A 15,843-nucleotide genomic window follows, 5' to 3' on the forward strand; every position below is an offset into this window, starting at 1 on the left:
AATAGAAAATTTATTCACTGTTTCTTCTAGCACAGTTGATCCCAGTGAGTTCTCTGGTTGATTGATTGGAAAAGTTCCATTAGGAGTCATGAGCTGTCCTTGGCGTGCCCCTTCTCGATTCCTGTACAGTTTTTGGCCAGCAGGCGCTGCTTGCAGGGGAAGCCCCTTGTAACCCTCTTTCCTGGTTATGGAGAGGCTCCTGTACATACAGAATACCTTTTGGTAGGCAGCAAATGGTTCCCAAAAGATACTCACATCCTTGTCCTTGGAAGTTTTATGGCTTTATATGGAAAAGGGTCTTTTTACTTATGTTTAAGAATCTTGAAATGAGAAGATGATCCTGGATCATCCAGGTAGCCCTAAATGCAATCACATGTACACTCATAAGAGGAAGACAGAGGGAGATTTGGCACAGACAGAAACAATGAGATAATAAGATCATGGAGGCAGAGATTAGAGTGATGTGGCTGTAAGTCAGAATGCAAGAGGAGAATGGAATTGTCTCTCAGAGCCTCTGCAGGGAATGGCTCTGCTGAAACCTTGATTTTGGCACTCCTATGCTAATTTCAGACTTTGGGTCTCTGGAACTGTGAGGAAATACATTTGTGTATTAAGCCATCAAGTCGTGGTAATTTGTACCAGTACAGAAAAATAATGCAACCCTGATGTTTAAGCTTTATTAACTTCTCACTAATTTCAACTCTATTTTATGTCTTGGGCCACAGGTAGACCTGAAGACAGGTGGAGAGAGAGGGCGAAGAAGGTAGGATAGTCCATCTTCCAAAAGGTATTTTGGAGCTTCCAGATCTTCTAAAAAAGGAAGGCAGGTTATCTGTCTTAGTCAGCTTGAGACTCTGTAACAATACCATAGGCTGAATGGCCTATAAATAACAGCAGTTTATTTTTAGCATTTCTAGAGGCTGAGAAATCTAAGATCAAAGTGCTGACAGATTTGGTGTCTGGGAAAGGCTCTCTTCCTGATATTCAGGCCACCTCTTGCTGTAACTTCACATAGTCTCTTCCTCTTCTTATAAGGACACGAATCCCATCACAGGGATCCAACCCTCATGACTTCATCTAAACCTAAATACTTTTCAAAGGAACTACCTTCTAGAACCATCACACTCAGGGTCAGGGAATCAATATATGAATTCTCAGGGTACACCAACCTTCAGTTCATAGCATTTTGACTTGGGGCCTTCGGGTGGCTCACTGAAACTTACAGCATTTACCATTATGATCATTTTTCTTACTGCTCTGTTTGTTTACTTTCATGCTTAGCAAGAATAGAAGATCTTGCATGTTTGTTGTGAAATCTGCGTAGAAGGAACTAGATAAGAGTATTATTATTATTATTATTATTTTTAACACAGTAAGTCTTGGGAGAAATAAGGAATCAAATTTTGTGAGGTAAAACTGAGCTCAGTTTTGAATGAGGATTGAAAAAGATGATGTAATTCTCTGGGACTCAACCCAGAAAAATGGAAAACCTGTAACTACTTACTCACCCAGAGATGGGTACAGAAAGGATCTGCCTCATCATCATGGCACAACCCCTTTGTAGAGTCACTTTCTATTGTGAAGATGGAAGAGGAAAGCTATTGGCCTCTAACGTTGGCATTATTGTTCCCTATTATTTCCTCTGTCCCTCCTGGTAAAAGGAGCATCCATTTTTGCCTTCCGTCATGAGATCTACAATGCCTGCCTTGGGAGGAGTGTACTTCCACACCTCCCCACTGTTACCAGGTGTGGCTGCAAGATGGGAATTGACAAAGGAATTGGAAAGGGCAGTGTGCTGGGTCCCATCAGAAGCTCCAGGTCCCATCAGGATGTTTCTCCAGGGCCCCAGCCTCTCTCCTCTGCCAAAGGGTCAGCAAGTCACAGATGGGAGCTGTTCTTTCAATCTAGAACTCAAAAGGCAAGGAGCAGAGCCATGGCACTCTCCACAGACCTGTAGTGAGAGCAATTGCTGTGGTTCTCAGCCATTGAGATACTGGGACTCTTTGCTCCCAACCTTGCTCTCTAATTAAGTGGGGGTGCAGGAAGGGAGAGAAGGAGCTATCCCCATCACATCTGGATTATCTTATGTGTTAAGGCAAGAAATACAGAGATGTTGTGAGTGAACTTTTAGAAAATAGAACAAATGGGGCTAAGGGATGCATTGGAGGAAGGAGGACAGCCATTTTGGGTCAAGGGGGTTCTTGGCGTGGGTGAACTTTGAATTATTAGAAAGTTATGAAGGTGTTGGCTAAGTGGAAAAGTGGGGGAAACATTCTGGTAGAAAGAATGCCCCAACCAAGGCGGAAAAGTATAAAAGAGGATGTTGTTTACAAAAACCATGGATGGCTGCATGAGGTTGTGTGTGGTGGTCTGTATTTCCTAGAAAGGGATTTGGATTGCATCCCCAAATCTCTGGGGGAGAAAAGGCAAAATTTGAAGGGGGAGCAGTAGTATCATATTTAGATTTTAGAGTGGGTGGAATGGGTGATCTCTTAGGATGATCATTAGGATGTGCTCAAAACGGTTTTTGAGAGGCTGGAAGGAAGCAATGAGATCTGCAGCAAGTCGACTGTTCCTCGGAGCTTTGTTTACAAAGGTGTTTTAAAGTACCACATCATTAAAAGCAGTACTAGCATATTTCAATTGCTATTGAAAAACACATATAATAGTATTTGAATACTTTTTTTACCCTTTTGAAAGGGAACAACATGAGATCTTCCAAGTGTGTTTTAAATGAGTGCTTTATAATCCCCCGGTGGTGGAATTACCCCGCAGCTGAACACCATTAGCTACCATGGTGATCTTTATAAACTTTTGATTTTTAGTCTCAATGATAGTTTAACATATTCCTATAATGTGACACTAGTTGGAGAAAGGAAGTGTAAGGAACACAGATGTTAAATCATAACCAGTTAGGAATAAAAGTTGAGAATATTTCTGCAAATTCCCTTCAAGTGGATCTTTATCCCTAGTGTAAGTTAGTGCTGATTAAATTCTTGAGAGACATTCAATAATGTCTGTGGTCCCAAATGTAGGTTAAAAAGAAAAAAAAATATATAGGGGTGGTTACACCCTAGTTCCCTCTTCTTTAAATGACATTAAATTCTATTCATACCCCAAATGTGTTATTTTCAGAGAAGTACTTGCAAATAGCAGCTAGAAATCTCTTCTCTGGTTAATTACAAAAAAAAAAAATACAAATATTTAAGAAATGACTTTATATTTTAATATAAAATGCATGTATTCCAGAGTTTAGGCAGTAAAGGCAGATTTGATGCCTAGATTTGATGGCTTAATATAAGGATGACTTGAGTACATGTTTTGATATAAATTCAGTCTTCAAACCATAGGCAGTATGATGCTAGTTTGGAATTTATTTTTGTCAACAAGAATATTTTCTTTATATAAGTAATTTAAGATCCATTAAACACCAAATCACTATTAAATGAGAATAAATTATGATGTTTCTTCATGAATTAGAACTGTGCCTGCCACATTTTATGGCTGCAATCCATATTTGTTGAATAAATGAATATATATTGTTAAGATTATATTAAACTTTATAATCTGATCTTTTAAGATATACAGATCTAAAATAATATCCTCTCTATATAAAATCACTTAGTTATCACAGATTAAGTATAATGGTGAAATAATTTAAAATAAATCTCAAGAATGCTTATGAGAGCCTCTTTTTTTCTTTCTTTTTCTTTTTTTTACCCCCTACAGTACTGGGAATTGAACCCAAGGATTTGTGCATGCTAGACCAAAACTCTATTATTGAGCTATACTACCAGCCTTGAGAGTCCATATTAGTATTTAACAGACAGGGTCATTAGTATTTAAGGGACAGGACACTGTACTCATAGTGAGAGGTGGAGGTGGGGGGGTGTCATTGAATATATTGTGAAGGACATTGGAACTAAATTCAGAAGTCAAGATTAGTAAACAACTCTTCATGTAGATTATGTCATTAAACCTGCCTATGTCTTTTAAAGGCAGTATTATAGATGTGAGCAAACTAAGGTTGACATGCTTCTTGCCAGGTTCAGAACCACTTTGCAAATTAGTAGAAGATACAGATTTGTGTTTCTTAGTTCAAATACCTGCCCCATTGCCTCTGATCCTATTTTAGTGGCTTATTATTGCAACCTAAAAGATCAACATGGAAGGCCTACAGGTGGGCTGGTGAAAGGACCCCGTAGAAAATATTCAGGAGGGAATCTATTGGGTGTGAGGAGTGAGGGAGGAGGCACTTGCACACTGGTGTTTTAGTCAGCTTTATTTATTTATTTTTATTGCTGTGACCAAAAGACCCGACAAGAACAACTTAGAGGAGGAAAACTTAAGTTTGCCGCAAGGTTTCAGATGTTTGGTCCCTGGTCAGCTGACTCCGTAACTCTGGGCTTGGGGTGAGATAGAATATAATGGCAGAAAGGCTTGACCGAGGAATGCAGTTCAGGACATGACAGCCAGGAATCAGAGAGCTCTGCTCACCAGGGACAAAATATAATCCTCCAAATCATGCCCCTGGTGACCTACTTCCTCCAGCCATACCCTACTTTACCCTTTACTTGACATGAAGTTAGCCCATATTAATCCATGGATTAGTTTATAACTTTCATCTATTCATGTCTGACCCTTCTTGCATTGTCTCACACATGAATTTTTAAATTTGCTATTTTTAGACATACATGACTATAGAGTATATTTTGACATATTATTCCTACATGGAGAATAACTTATTCTAATTCGGATCCCATTCTTGTGGTTGTATATGATGTGGAGTTTCACTGGTCATGTATTCATATATGAACATAGGAAAGTTATGTTGGATTCATTCTACTGTCTTTTCCATTCACATCTCCCCTCTCTTCCCTTTATTCCCCTTTGTATAATCCAATGAACTTCTATTCTTCTCCCCATTCCCCTTATTGTGTGTTAGTATCCACATATCAGAGAGAACATTCGGCCTTTGGTTTTTTGGGATTGGCTTATTTCACTTTAGCATGACAGTCTCCAGTTCCGTTCATTTGCCATCAAATGCCATAATTTCATTCTTCTTTATAGCTTTATATTCCATTGTGTATATGTACCACATTTTCTATAGTCATTCATCTGTTGAAGGGCACCTAGGCTGGTTCCATAGCTTAGCTATTGTGAATCGCGATGCTATAAGCATTGATGTGGCTGCATCACTACAGAATGCTGATTTTGAGTCCTTTGTATATATACTGAGGAGTAGGATAGCTGGGTCAAATAGGGGTTTCATTACAAGTTTTCTGAGGAATCTTCACACTGCTTTCCATAGTGGTTGCACCAATTTGCAGTCCCACAGCAAAGTATGAGTGAACCTTTTTGCCCACATCCTTGCCAACATTTATTGTTGCTTGTATTCTTGATAATCGCTATTCTGACTGGAGTGAGATGGAATCTCAGTGTAGTTTTATTTCACATTTCTCTAATTGCTAGAGATGCTGAACATTTTTTCATGTATTTGTTGATTATGTTTCTTCTTCTATGAAGTGCCTGTTCAGTTCCTTTGCCCATTTATTGCCTGGGTTGTTGTTGTTGTTGTTATTCTTATTTTGGTGTTAGGTTTTTTGAGTTCTGTGTATATCCTGGAGATTAATGCTCTGTCTGAAGTACAGGTGGCAAAATTTTTTCCTCCTGTTCTGTAGGCTCTCTTTTCATGTTCTTGATTGTTTTCTTTGCTATCACACATGAGTTTTGGGGGGATGCCTCATATATAAACCATAACAATGGGTGAGTGGAAAATGGTGTGATTGTGTCCAGGGTGGGGATTGGTGTAAGTATGGACAGCTGGTGCTTTGATGCTGAAGCATGCTGAAATGGACAGGTTCAGTTTGTAGTTGATTATGTCTGCCTGGGGCTTTGAAGTATTGTTCGGGCCCCTATAGTAATTTTGAGCAAAGAGCATGTATCAAAGACAAAAATTTTCACCTTCTAGAAGTCAGGGATAGTCTTTGGAAGGCACCCTCCATAGCTTGACTCAGGTTTTACCCGCAAGTGGGCTCAGACAAGGGCCCTGCACTATAGGGGTCCAAGTGGGCCTTTTCCAGTCCCACCTCTCCCCTGATGTGTGTGCTAGCTGTATGATATCACCTCCCACTAAGTGTGATATTTAACATAGACTGCAGGCCAGCCACTCCTCTCCGGGTGCAGAAGTTCCTTTCCAGGCTTTGCTGTCCATGACCCATCATAGTCTGATTGAGTTTATGTTCAGGATGCTTTCTTGGTTTTGTGCCAGCTCATGGAATACTTGTGACACAGGGCCAGGAGCTTAGCACTGCTACAAGGATCTTGACCAGTGCTTATTCCATAGTTGACCTCTCTAGGCAGACCTTTCCTGAGATTCTGCCTGTGGCTGTAACTATGGCCACGGCAGGGTGGTGGTACCTCATGATACTGAGAAAAGGTTTGATGGGAGAAGGTATCTGTATTTGACCTGTGCTTTGAGGCAGGGTTTGAAGTGTTACAATCATGTCTATTACAAAGTTTATCACTTTTAACTGGAAACATAAAAACTGTGCATAGCCTCCCCCGCACCTCGCCTTTTCTGAGCTGCCAAGTTGAGGCTTTGTAGGTAAGAAGTGTGTGTGTGTGTGTGTGTGTGCGCGCGCGCGTGTGTGTATTAAGATGGGAGAAGGGCAGGAGTTTAAAATGAGTGAAAAGAATCAAAAGGATGGGAGACAGAGAGGGAGCTGCAGCAAAGGTAAATCATATTTAAGTGAACAATGATAATTTACTTTAGGAAAGGGCAGCAGGCGTCAGCCGATAATCTAACATTGTCTGACTATGAAAGGAGTAACCTTTCCAGGGAGCAAGGGATTCACACAGAGAAGAAGAGGACAGGCATTGTTCTTTGCAGTGCCAGATAGAGTGTGGCTTTTATTAAAATAAGAAAGGTCGAAGGGAGGCACGTGTTGAAAGCAGGAGAGTTCTAGTGGAATCACTCACAGGTCTCTGAAGCAGAAGCCTGCCCTACTGACTGCTGGAAAGTCTGAGCTGCCTCTTCACGATGGATAACCAGCCACATTTCTCACATGCTGAAGCATATGCAGCACTAAATTCACTAGGTTTCTGTGTGAAGGGGCTTGGGTAAATTCCCAGTATTCGGCTTAGACAATGAATCCAACATAACCAAGAATCCACATAGATATTCGTGTCTCTACAGAAGTTGTTAATTTGAATAGTGCTCTGTGTCTTGGTCTCATTAGTGGGCAGAATGTCAGTTCCCAGTGAAATGGGATAAGAGGACTCAGTCTGTGGCTTTACCTAGTAGCTGCTAAAATTCCTTTCTCAGAAAGAAATGCTGTAGAGTGGGAGACAGTCTCCCCCACTCTACAATTCCTTGATTTTTCCTGAACTCAAGCCTGCTCTTTTAAGGATTTTAATGTTGACTCATGTGAATTAATTTATGTCTCCTTGCTATAGTTTACATCTTAAATGTTTCCAAAGACCCGTGTGTTAAAGACTTGGTCCACAGTCCATGGTGCTATTGAGAGGTGGTGTCTAGAGAAACGTCCTTAGGTCTTCGGACGCATAGTCTTGAAGGATATGTCCCTTCCTCTTCCTCTTTTGTTTTCATGTTCCTGAAATAGTATGCTGTCTCACTGCAGGCTTGAAAGTCACAGACACAGCCAATTGATTGTAGACTGAAAGTCTAAAACTGGGAATCCAAAGAAACCTTTTCTCTTTATAGAGTATCTCAGGTATTTGTTATAGTGTCAGAGGCTGAGTACACGCTCTCTCTTTCCTCTACTATGTATGCTGAAGTCCTACCTCTATCCCTGTCTCAGAATGTACCTTATTTGGAAATAGAATCTTTGCAGATGTAATTATTAAGATGAAGTTATACTGAGTAGGATGGTCCCCTAGTACAATTTGATTGGTGCTCTTGTATAAAGGTAAATGTAGACACAGCTATGTACATAAGGGGAATGCCATGTGAACATGGAGAGAAACAGCCAAAAGCCAAGAAGTCCCTCAGGAACTCAGAAGGAACCAACCCCAGGGACACCTTGATCTTGGACTTCTAGACAATACAATTCTGTTATTGAAGCCACCCAGTTTTATTATGGTAGTACTAGCAAATGAACACACTGACTTTTGTAAAAAAGAAGGTAGAAAACAAGTGGACATTGCAAAGGTGGTTACATTTCTAGAACCCAAAGAAACCTTTCCACCTGGATCATGACCCTGTTGCCTTCAGAGTATTATTTCTTGACTTTTGTTTCTAATTTATTTATCCTGAGCAGCCCAGAACATAGCATTTGAAATTACTCAGAGTCATTACAATACATAATAGAATAAATTATTTTTTCATATTATTTGTTCTTCTCCCACTTTACTAGCTTTGGATTTGGCCCTATGGCTTGAGTTGGCTGGTGGATCATGGATAGATGGTTTGGATATAAGGTGTTCCCCCCAAAAGCTCCTGTGTTAATGCAGGAAGTGAGATGATTAGATGAGGAGAGCCATAACCTAACCAGTTCATCCAAATTTGAATGGACTAACTGGGTGTTAACTGGGCAGGTAGGGTATGACTAGAGGACGTAGGCCTCTGGAGATGTACTGTTGGAGATTATATCTTGTCCCTCTCTCCCTCTCTGCTCCATAGCCACCATGAGTGGAGTAACACTCCTCTGCCATGATGTTCTGTCTTATCTTGGGCTCATGGCAATGTACTTGGCCAATCATGGACTAAACCTCTGAAAATGTGAGCCCCAAACAAACTTTTCCTCCTCTAAGTTGTTTTTGTCAGGTACGGTCACAGCAATGAAATACTTACTAATACACACTCACACTACCAAACTAAAGCTCCAAATTACATTTTTAAAATGTGATCACCTTCTTTCACTCTACTGTTTGCCATAAGCAACTGGCATGTTTCAAATCAGAAAGCCTCCATTGACTTGGGTCTTGAAATGAGAAGGCATGTGGACCCCAGTTTAGCCCAGAAGAACTGAGCAAAGTAACATGGGTGAGGAATAAATGATGGAAGTTTCATTTATCACTAAACTATATTGCTTATATTAATGTGTTGAATTCTCTGCTAAGAATATTCACATATATTTAATATGGGAGGGGTACTCCATATCTCTGTGTATTTCTATCCCATGTTGAGGAAACGGACTCAGAGAGATTAAGTAAATTTTGAAAGTCCCTTGGCCAGTAGTGGCAGAACTGGGAAATGAATCCAGATTATGTTAACTCTAAAATCATTTTTTTTTTACCCCCTGCCAGAATGCCTCCTGTCAATAGTCACTTCTGTTGTATGCATTGCTGAAGAATTTCCACACTGAAATTGATTATGATACGATATATGTATATATAAACTATAAATACACAAAATACATATAAAATACACATAATACCTACTATATATAATGTGTATAAAATATACTTAAATATATATATCTATTGTATATGTGTGTATATAAATCTATCTATATATGTATTATTTGTCACAATCCTTGACCTCTGATTTCATCTTTGCATCCAGGACTAGAATGTGATCTTGTGGGAGTTGGATGTGATTTTCCTCAGGGAATCCTTCCACATGTTCTCAATAAATCTCTTTTTCTTCTCATGGCTCTTTCAAATCTCCTAGGAATGAGAGAGCACCTTCACTAAGGAAGTTTATGTCCTGATTTTAGGCTCATAAAAGGGAGGAAAAAAACATCTTCTTGCATTTGTTGATTCTCAATTGCCTTCAACTCAAAATAATCCTTATGCTAAACAGGCTTTTTATGTGGTCTGAGAAGGAGACCTTGTCTAAAAGTGAAGGCATTCGTTTTTTTTTTTTTTGGGGGGGGTAAGGTCTCATTGTGTTTCTCAGGTTGGCCTTGAATTCCTAGGCTTAAGTGATCCTCCTGTCTCAGCCTCCTGAGTAGCTGGGATTACAGGCATGAACTACTAGATCTGGTTGAAGTCATTCTTTCCTTTATCTTTACCAGACAAAATTCTTTTTTCTTATAGTTTCTGTGAATGGGAACACCACCCACTCAGAAAACCTCAAATAATAGTGGGTTAAAATAGATGCTGGGTTCTCACACAAATGAAATTTGGAACTAGACAAATCAAACCTGGTATAGTGGCTGCTTAGTTATCAAGCATCCAGGTGACTTCTGTGATTGTGCTTCAATACTGTAGAACATAGGGTGTGTCCTCAGGGTTACCTTATGACCTAAGAGAGCTGACAGAGATCCTGCTGTCGTGTGGAAGATTTCCATCTTGGATAAAGTTGATGTTCTGCTTCCAAGTAAGAAGTGGGGAATGTATAAGGTGCAGCCGTTAGCAACTTCTGCAACCATTTAAACTCTTACCTGACAGTTACCAAAATCAGAAACCTGAAGTCACCTTCAGCTTCATGTTCTTATTCTTCACATAGACTCGATCATCAAGTCTTTTGCAGTCATCTTTCTTTATTCTCTTTTCCTCTGCTTCCATTCAGGTTTTCCTCATTGTTAAACTGTGATAATAGGATAATGATACTTATAACAATATTTATTGGGTTCTTACCAAATATTGCTATGCCGAGCACTTCATATGCATTTTCTCATTTTATCCTCATTATGACATTAGTTGATGGGCACTGTTATTATATTCATACATCAGATTATAAAACTGTGCCTTAGTCGATTGAGAAAGTTGTTTAAAGTGCCCTGATCAGCAAGTGGCATAGCTTCAGCTACTCCTAAGTCTTTCTACTCTGCAGTTGTAACCTCAGAGCTCCCTCCTGTAGAAATCCCACCAAAGGATTGGGATTATGACAGAATCAAATTGCTAAGCCACATTCACTTTCAGGTGTGGCTCCTCAACAATGAGGTCATCTTAATAGTGAGTGATTACTGAGTGGTCTTACTGAAACAAATCTAATCCTGCTTTTCCTCTGATTAACACCTTCAGTGGGTTTCTATAGCTTTTGAAATAAATTCTAGCCTTTTAGCTGTTACATAATCCCAGCCCTTCAGCCCTTGATAGCTTCCTATAAACAAAATATGCCTAAACTACATTGCAGTGTTCAATTTCTTGGCATGCAATATACTCTCTCTAGGTTTCAGCGCCCACTATTCCCTCTGCCTGGAACACTCTCTCTGTTTCCCCACCCACTTCATCTGGACTCAATTCATACTTCACCTCTTCCAAGAAATACTTCCTGACTTCTTCTTTACTCAGTTTAGGTGAATTTCCCTCCCTCTGAGCTCCCTTGGCAACCTGTGTAGGCTTTTAAACTAAATGGCAGTAAGCACACTGTTCTGCAATTCTCTGTTTTCCTCAGTAGTCTTACGCTCTTTAAGGGAGTGGACCATGTCTTCATTGTCTTTGCACATCTAAAACCTAGCAGGGTGCTTGACTCTTAGTAAATACTTGTGAAATTAATGGATGCATATCCAGAGTAAAGTTGATTTAAAATAAATACCTCTTGCACTATGAAAAAATGATATTTATATCCACATTTCTAAAATTTTAAGAAATGTGGAAAATGAGCACTCTGTCCGGTCTTTATCCTAAGACAAATACACACATAGTTTTCTTGAATGGAAAAAGAAATGGCCTACCTTTAGAACGGTTGAAAGTAAAGGTAAAATAAAATAGAGCACGAAGTTGGACTTCGTGCTTGACACATGGAAGAAAACCAGCAAATAATATAGTGCTTAATTTCTTCTCCCCACCTTCTCTTTCTCTGCTTGATCCCTCCTTTTTACTTCCTTTTTCTATGCTAGACAGATACTATGTTAATGAAATGATGAACTGTGGATACAAAGATAGGAGTTTGAACTCAGTCCTGCTACTAATTATATTTTTAAAAATTGTATAAGCTATTTTAATTTTATTCCTTGATTGACATTTTTTTTAACCCCCATCCCCTAACATAATGCGAGGCACAGAATTTATTTGTTCAGGAAATATGTTGGGCCCCTCTGGTTTCAGAGAAAGAAACCTCTGCAGGAAGGACTTCCATGATGGGAAGGGCCCATGAGTTCTGAGTTCCGGAGTGAGGCTGCAGCTGCTGACCTGGACCGTCAGGACCAGCTCCCAGCCATCTGCTTGGCCAGCACTTGATTGGTTGGACATAGAAAGGAATGAAAACCAATCAAGAAAGATGACCTTTAGTGGAATGAAGCAATTTGCAGGCAGCTGCAGAGATCCTGAGACCCCAGTAAGAGAAGGAGATTTGCCTGGCTTTTATGTTGGACTCACATCAAACTCGTTAATGTCAGTAAGAAAGAAATTGAGCTTGTCTTTGTTGTGAGTCTAATGAAGCCTTTGCTGGTTGTACTAAATTTCTCCCTTTGATTTTCCTCTCTTTGCCTTTTTCTGTTTCCTTTTATTTAGTGTCCCTCTTGGCAGTGGCTCTTTTACTTTTTATTTTCAAACAAGGGAAGAGAGAGAGAAGAGGAAGGGCAGTGGCTCTTTTACTTTTTATTTTCAAACAAGGGAAGAGAGAGAGAAGAGGAAGGGCAGTTTAAAAATCGAGAAAAACTTTAAAATAAGTGGTTAGCTTTTCTCCAGAGTGATGTATTTGTGTCCTTCCAAATCCCAGTCTGGGAAAACTCTGCTATAGTTTGATGAGTGGTGAGGTGCAGGTGGGGTACAGTTATGGTACAGGTAGGAAGTCACATCAGGGGAGAGCTGATTACTCCCACCTGCTGAACCACTATTCAGTGTGAAATATCTCATTTAGAAAGATTGGTAAGTTATGCCTGTAATTCAACTTTTAAAATCTATTGTGCATACATACCACATTTTCTTTATCCATTTATCTGTTGAAATACATCTGAGCTGATTCTAGAACTTGGCACTTGTGAATTCTGCTGTGATAAACATGGATTTGCATATATTTCTCAAGTATGCCAACTTTAATTCTTTTGAATAAATACCGGGGAGTGATATAGCTAGATCATATAATAGTTCAATTTTTGGTTTTTTGAGTAGCCTCCATACTGACTAGAGCCTCTAGTAATTTACATTTCTAACAACAGTGTTCCATCTTCCCGCATCCTTGACAGCATTTATTGTTATTTGTATTTCTTGATGATTGCTATCGTGAAATCTCAATGTAATTTTGATTTGCATTTCCCTAGTAGCTGAAGATATGAAACATTTTCACATATAATTCTTTTAATCTATTTTGTTTTTTTTAATTTATTTTGTAGTTTCAGCTATTGAGATGATCATGTAATTTTTATTCTTTTCCTGTTTATGTGGCATATCACATTAATTGATTTTCCTGTGTTGAAACAACTATCCTTGAATCCCAAGGATAAATCCCACTTGATCATGGTATAAATGATACATTTAATGTACTATTGTATTCAGTTTGCTAGGTGAGGATATTTACATCTATCTTTGTTGGGGATATTGGATATAGTTTTATTTTCTTGTAGTGTCTTTGTCTGGCTTTAGTATCAGGATAATGCTGACCTCATAAAATGAGGTTATAAATCTTTTCCTTAAAGGCGGGTGGGTCTTAAAATCAAATTCCATGCATGTATAATTTTATCAAAATGAACCCAATAATTATGTAAAATTATGATACTCTAATAAAAAAAAAAACCTTTTCCCCCCAGTCAATTTTTTAGAGGTTGAGAAAGACTGGCATTAATTCCCCAGATGTTTGGTAGAATTCACCAGCAAAGTCATGTGCTTTTGGGCTTTTCTTTGTTGATCGGTTTTTGATTACTGATTTTAATTTCCATATTAGTTATAGGGATGTTTGAATTTTCTATTTGTTCATGATTCATTCTTGGCAGACTGTATGTGTCTAGGAATTTATTCTCTTCTTCTAATTTATTCAGTGTGTTGGCATGTATATTAGTTTTGACAATTCATTTTTACTTCAAACTATAATGTCACACATTACTTTTTGATCTCTCACAAAAGCTGACATAATCATATTCTTTTCTTAAAATATTTATTTTTGGATCACTAATTGGAAGGAAAAAAAAACCTGGATTGGTTCTAACACCATAATAAAAAGTGCATTTTGAGTAAAGACCTAGCAATGAAAGTATTGATGTATGTCAGTAGAAGATATGTGGCAGGATATTTTGTGTTCTTGGAGTGAACGAAAAGGACATTTAAACAAACAGGATTTATTTTCAGTAAAGCGTATCATATGCAAAGTTTGCAGACAGAGGAAAGATTGGGAGAAGATATTTGCAAAGTCTAAAACTGAATGGAATATTTTCTAGAGTATACAATGAATTTCTATAATTCACAAGAAGACATCAGAAATGCAGGAAAAAAATAAATGTGCAAAAGATATGAAAAGACAGCATATAGGAAAGGAAACTTTCAAAGGCCAACTTTCAAAGGTAGAGGAGGAGACATTATTAATCAAAGACCTGCAGCTATAAAAAGTAACATCATATCCTCACCATTAGAGGAGAAAAAACTTGAAAGGTGGAAGGTCATGTGTTGATAGTCACGTAGGAGTCAAATACCAGCACAACTAGCTACTAATGTAGTCAGGAAACACTTGATTAAGTATTTTCCCCATGATATAACAAACATGTTTGGGGGGTATATATGACCAAAAGAAAATTTCAAATCCATAAAAGGATATGTGTGAGGATTTTTTTTCATTATTGTTGGAGGAAGTGATACATTAATCAAGGTCCAATCAGATCAGGGAAACATATACAAATTTGAGCAAGAAAATTAGTAACAAAGGATTATCAATGATATTAGGGTATTAGAATAATGTGCTAATAGTGAGAAGTAAAGACTTCTAAAGAATATGGGAATGGCAGATATAAGAAATACTCATACTCAGGTACTGAATATCCAAGAATGAGTCCTTCCCTTTCCAGGACTAAAATCCAGACCTTGTTGGAGAGGGCACAGCTGTGGCAGAGAAGTCATCGTGGTGTCGTGCCAGTATAACTTGCTGGAAATCTGTCTTCTAAAGCTTGCCAGAAAATTCACTCTCTAGGGTGCGGGGAAAAGCTGCTCATAGGGAGGCATCTCACTGTAAACACTCTACTACAAAATCTTTACAGGAAGAAAGGGTACTTCGGAATGCTGCTATGTGGTACTGGCTGCTGTGTATAGACAGAGCCAGGCATTGGAGAAGCTGTGAGCCCTGCAGGAGTTTGAGAGCCCATGTTGCAAAACCTGCTGATTGGAGCAGAGGTTCCTTCTCACCTCTGGGTGCCGCTGGCTGCCATGAACTGTAGGAGTCAGACACTGGAGGAGAGGTCTGAAGGAAAGAAAATGTCTTCTTACTGGAATGTTCCCTTATCTTATTCTACTGACAGAGCTTAACATTGTGCTGGCTAGCAAAAGGAAAAAAAAAATATTAAAAAAGCCTGGATTCATTTTTGCAAAGCAGGTAATATAGGGCAAATTGGGAGCTGAGAGGTAATAAACTGATAATGAGCAGAGGTAAGGTAATATAAGTATCTGTTACAGTGGAATGGGCTGGTAAATAATTGAGGATGTACAAGTATTACATAGTGTTAAGAAGCAAAATCCTGGAGAAATATCTATCTGTCTGTATTGAAATATTTAATATATATGTATATATCAATATGGATGGAAATTTATTTATTTTTTTATTTTTTTATTTTTTTAATTTTTTTTTATTGGTTGTTCAAAACATTATAAAGCTCTTGACATATCATATTTCATACATTAGATTCAAGTTGGTTATGAACTCCCAATTTTACCCCAAATACAGATTGCAGAATCACATTGGTTACACATCCACATTTTTACATAATGCCCTATTAGTAACTGTTGTATTCTGCTACCTTTCCTATCCTCTACCATCCCCCCTCCCTCCCCTCCCATCTTCTCTCTCTACCC

This window comes from Marmota marmota, unplaced genomic scaffold (assembly GCF_001458135.2).
Source record: "Marmota marmota marmota unplaced genomic scaffold, marMar, whole genome shotgun sequence".
Classification (NCBI taxonomy): Eukaryota; Metazoa; Chordata; class Mammalia; order Rodentia; family Sciuridae; genus Marmota; species Marmota marmota.